The following is a 5881-nucleotide window of genomic DNA, read 5'->3' as shown; positions in this document are numbered from 1 at the left end:
GAGAAAAACAGAATTTAATTGCTGCTGCTGCTGCTAAGTCGTGTCAGTCGTGTCCCACTCTATGCGACCCTAATAGACGGCAGCCCACCAGGCTCCTCTGTCCCTGGGATTCTCCAGGCAAGAATACTGGAGCTACTATTGTGTTATTAGGCTAGTGTCTTAGCTGTAAACCCACGCTTCCATTCTTTCATTGAAGTGTAGTTGATGTATACTACTATATTAGTTTCGTATGTACAACAAAGTATGACAGTGACCCAACAATTGAACACCTTATAAAATGCTCACCATGACAAGTCCAGTAGCAATCGGTCACTATACAAAATTATTGTAGTATTATTGACTATATTCCTTATGCTGTATATTATACCCCATGTAATATATGGCTTATCTATTTTATAACTGGGAGTTTGCATCTCTTAATCCCCTCTAGCTCTTTTGCCCAACCTCCCACGCCCACCTCCACTCCTCTGGCCACCACCAGTTTACTCTCTGTATCTAGTAGCCTGTTTCTGCTTTGTGATGCTGTGATCTACAGACCGCTTTGTCCTTGACGGACTGGCTCCTTTCGACTCGGCCAGTGGGCAATGGAGGGAGAGGACAAGGCTGGGGAGGATGAGGAGACGTTCCCCTTCCTGTTTGGTTCCGGCTTCTGTCAGGGTCACCATAGCAACACTATTTCACCCCCGCAGCAGAAGCTCCTTCCAGAAGCCGCAATTGAGTCCAGATGACTCTAGCTTACTGGTTTTCTAAACCTTGGAGAACCAGCCTTATCATGCGCTTCTGGAGACATGACCTCCGTCAACAGGGAATCCCCCTCCTTCCCTCACGGGTCTGGGTCACAGCTCCCTGTGGACCCTCTCCCAAAGTTCTGCATTATCCCAATAGCTACTCTTCCTTCCAAGGTCTGAATTCTAGTCTGAGGGACCCACTCTGCAACCTTCTGAGTTTAAATCATTCTGACCTTTTCTTTAACTCTTCAGTCAGTCCCAGGGTTAGTAACTGCGCCCTGTGGACGCCATCACCATGATACCTGACTCTTTTAGCTTTTTGGTTCTCCAGTATCTGGCTAATAATGCTTTCCATTGCATTTTCTCTGTTAAAATAACTGGTGTGATTTCTGTCTTCTTTCTGGATCCTAAGGATATACAGCTTTTTAAAACAGGAAGAGTAGAGTCAATGTTATCCTCATGAAACACCCAAGGCTGGTACCTGATTACTTCTTGTAGATAAAAAAATTACTTCTCCGTTTCTAGCTCAGAGACTTTTCCTAATGTTCAACTGACTGGGCTACATAGAAACGAATTTAGAAATACACATATTTAATCTGCTTTCTAGCTGATTTTAAAAATTTGCTATATGAGCTCAGTCGATCAGTCATGTCTGATTCTTAGTGACCCCATGAACTGTAGCCCACCAGGCTCCTCTGTCCTTAGAATGTTCCAGTCAAGAATATTGAGTAGGTTGCCATTTCCTTCTTCAGGAGATCTTCCCAACCCAGGGATCGAACCCACGTATCTTGCGTCTCCTGTATTGGCAAGGGGACTCTTACCACTAGCATCCCCAGGTGGAAGTGGCCAGATTCATAGAATCTGCTGGCAATGAAGGAGACAAGGATTCAATCCCTGGGTCAGGAAGATCTCCTGGAGAAGGGAATGGCAACCTACTCAAGTATTCTTGCCTGGAAAATCCCATGGACAGAGAAGTCTGACAAGCTATAGCTCATGGGGTCTCAAAGAGCTGGAAACAACTTCGTGATTAAAAACCAAACAGAAAAATGTGAGCCATATACACAATTGAATATTTTCTAGTAGCATATTTCAAACATAGTATATAAAAATATTACCATCTTGTCATGTAATCAACATAAAATTACTGAGATCTTGCCGAAGACTGATTGTATTCCTTCCAAAACTCATACGGTGAAACCTAATCCCCAGTGTGACGGTATCTGAAGGTGGCACCTTTGGGAGGTCTTATATCATGAGAGTGGAGCCCTCATGAACAGGATTAAGGCCCTTTAAAAGAGACCCCAGAGAACTCATTGTCCTTTTCACCACGTGAGGACACAGGAAGGAGATGGCTATCTATGAAGCAGGAAGCAGGCCTTTACCAGACATTGAACCTGCCGGCACCTTCATCCTGGGCTTCCCAGTCTCCAGAACTGTGAGAAATAGATTCCTGTTGTGTATAAGTCACCTAGGCTATTGTATTTTTGTTACAGTAGCACAAACAGACTAAGACAGATACTTCATGTTTTTTTTCATGTGAAGTCTTCAAAATCTGGTATGTATCTCATATAGAGAGAGCCTCTCAGTTTGAACTAGTAATACTTCAAGTGCTCAGCAGACATATATGGTTAGTGGCTATGACATTTGACAGTACAGGTATAGATTTGTATCTAAGTGGGACTAGAAAGTACACAGTCTTTTTTGTCTAGCTTCTTTCACTCAGCATAATTATGTTGAAATGTACCCATGCTTTAGTATGTATCAGTCGTTTGTTCCTTTTCATTGCTGTGTAACATTCCATTGTCTGAAAATGACACAAATCATTTATCCTTCCCCCTGCTGATGGACATTTATTTCCCCCCCTCCAAGGTTTTGGCTATTATAAATAACTCTGCTATGAATCTTCTTGTTCAATTCTTTGTGTGAACATATATTTTCATTTCTCTAGCGAATTTACCTAGGATTAAGATGCCTGGTTCATACAGTGTATGTACAGCTTTTTATAAAATTGTCAAACTGTTTTCCACAGTGGCTATACCATTTACCATTCCCATTAGCAATTAGCAATTAGTTTCAATGTTTTATATATCCTCTAATGTTTGGTACTGGCAGTCTTTTTAACTTTAGTCATTCTACTGGTGTACAATGATAGCATTGTGATTTCAATTTTCATTTCCATAATGATTATGTTGAGCACCTTTTCATTTATTATTTGTCTTTCATAGATCTTTTTCAGTAATGTCTGTACAAACTGTCAATTTTTTATTAGGTAACTTGTCTTCTTATTGCTGTAAGATCTATTTATATATTTATAAATTCTAGATATCAGTCTTTTCAAATATGTTTTGCAGATGTTTCCCTCCAATCTATGGCTTGCTCTTTCATTTTCATGGCATTTTGAAAAGCAAAAACTTTAACTTTGGATTATTGACTTTAACAGTTTGTGCTTTTTCTGTATCTTATTTAAAAAATCTTTGCCAAGCCCAGAGTTGCTAAATTTTTCTATGTATTCCTTTAGAAGTTTTGTAATGTTTATTCTTACATTTAAGGCAAGGATATGTATTCAAATTAAGTTTGAGTTAATTTTTGTATACATTATGAGATAAAGATTGAGGTTCTTTTTCTTTTTTTTTAATGATTATCCAATTGTTCCAAAATCTTTTGCTGAAAAGATTATCTTTACTCCCACTACATTACCTTGGAATCTTTGTTAAAAAATATTTTGGCCACAGATGTGTAGAATTATTCCTAGAGCTTCTGTTCTGTTCCACTGATCTTTTGTCTCTCTTTATACCACACTATCTTGATTACTATAGCTTAATCATAAGTCTTGAAATCAAGTAGAAAGTTCTTCAACTTTTTCTTTTTTTAATTGCTTTGGCTACTATAGTTGCCTTGCATTTCCATGTAAATTTTAGACTTAGTCAAGTTTTACAAAAATAAAGCCTAGTGGGATTTTGATTGATATTGCATTTATTCTACAGATCCATTTGGGTGGTGGCAAAAGACATTCTTACTTTGTTATATCAAAATGCATTGGTTATCTTGAACTGTGAATAGATTTCACCCACACATGACTTTGTAAACATCTTGCATTGGTCATTTGAAAAATATTGGTTCACTTGGTCATGCAGATCTTCCAAATGCTAACACTTTTTTTTATACAATATATTCATAAAACATAATTCTTTAATAATTCCACCAATTTCGTCAGAAAAGTCTGTAAGTACCAGGAAGCTGTCAAGCTCCTATCACTGGCAGATACATGCTTTCCAAAACTTCAAAATTTTGCTGCAAAGCATGAATTTTATCACTGGCAACAAGCACTTGCAGTTGTTTTCCCTAAAGTAACAGGCTCCCTTGTTAGACATTAGAAAATATCTGTCAGATACCAGAGTCTGATAATCCTAGTCTGTCAGTCATTCTTTCAAATAAAAGTGGTATTATATGAAAAAAAAAAAAAAAAAAAAAAAACCCTAAACTAAAAAACTGGCTAGCTCAGCTTGCAACTCAAACAAAGGTGTTTTTTCTTGTGACAACCCTTGTAAGCTGATCTCCAGCTGAAGTGTTTTAGTTGTACTTCTCATTTCATCATGTAGAATAGTAAAAAGCTGTGTATGCAATGGCTGAGATTGAATAAAATCAGTATATTTTACTGCCTCGTCAAGGACAGTAAGTGCAACTCACTATGTTGTTGTTGGCAGTGTGTGGTGGCGAAGATGGAGAATTACAACGATGTCCAGTGTAACTTGGCATCGCTGCTTTATGTTAAGATACCAGGGATTTTACTTACTGTTGTTTTTGTCACCAATATCAACACAGTGAAAAAGTCAATTAACATTCCCGTATTATTATAAAAAAAAAAAAAAAGAAGTAGTTTTGATCTTGTGGACTCCCCATGATAATTTAGGCAACTCTCTCCCTTCCAGGGTTCCTTGGACCACTGAGGACCATTACGGGCACAAAAGGGCAACAAGGACGGATGCGCCGGGAGGCTTTGCTGAGGGTGAGGCCGGTGCTCAGGCTCCACGGATACACGTGGAAGGAGAGGTGTGTCGCACAGACCAAGGGAGCAAAGGCACAAGGTGGGAGGAGCAGGTCTCCTCCCCCGAGTTTTGGTCAAGCAAAGGGCAGGGGCCCGAGCTAAGGTGCAATGGACGCAGAGGGGCTGGCCTGCGTGAGAGCCGACCCCATCTCCAGCTGATGGAGCGCCCCTGGCGGTCTCCTAGCAGGCGTGGCACGGTTAGGGTCGTCCGTCAGCTCCCGCAGCACTGTGGCGAAAGGATGTGGGAGGCCTAAGAACCTGGGCTCCGTCAAGGTAAGAGATGGTTTAGCAGAACAGACGGTCAGCTAATTAAACACTCAGCCCCCCACCTCCTCATTAATTCGGTCAGAACATTCTAATGAGTGCGTTTGCTCAGGAGACACGACTATATATCCCCTCTAATTCGTGGATTCGGACTTGACAACAAAGAAGAAAGGCAGCCTTAGAGAGCAGACTTGCTGTTTCTATGAGCTGTGTCCTTCCAGGCCCTTCCAGAAATTCCCACTGTCTCTGTTTAGTTTAATCACTTCCTGTAAACTAGGGAAGGGAAAGCAAAGGGCAGGGGTAGAAGTGGGTTTACAAGCCACAATTAATTGTTTCCCGAATGAGCATAACTGGGACGCTATTGTAGAGGTCCGAGGTCACAGAACTAACTTTTTTTCTTGCTTTCATTACAATGTGTATATTTCTGTTTCTAGGCGAGGGCACACACATGTGCTTGAGTCCATATACAGCATTCATTTGCACATTTTAACCCTGCTTTTCTCGGCCGCTCCCTCGTCCAAATCTCTGTTAGCTCTTCTCGACTTCTCCAATGACTGCTCACTAGTCTTAACCCATTAAGACTGACCTCTTACAATCCATTTTATACACTACATCCATAGTGATCTTTTAAAGATATAAATCAGATTATATCATTTGCCTGCTTACAATCCTCTAGTAACATCCTGTCCCACATAAGGAAAAATTCAAAATACATATATGGTTTGTCAAGGCCCTGCCTACCTGCCTCCAGCTGGCCTCTCTGACCACTTCTCTTCCGTCACAAATTGCCTGACTCACCACGATCTCATCACCCTGGCTTTGGCGGGTTTCTGTCTCGGGCCCT

Source organism: Muntiacus reevesi, chromosome 20 (assembly GCF_963930625.1).
Source record: "Muntiacus reevesi chromosome 20, mMunRee1.1, whole genome shotgun sequence".
In the NCBI taxonomy this organism is placed as follows: Eukaryota; Metazoa; Chordata; class Mammalia; order Artiodactyla; family Cervidae; genus Muntiacus; species Muntiacus reevesi.
This window is presented reverse-complemented; position numbering follows the sequence as displayed.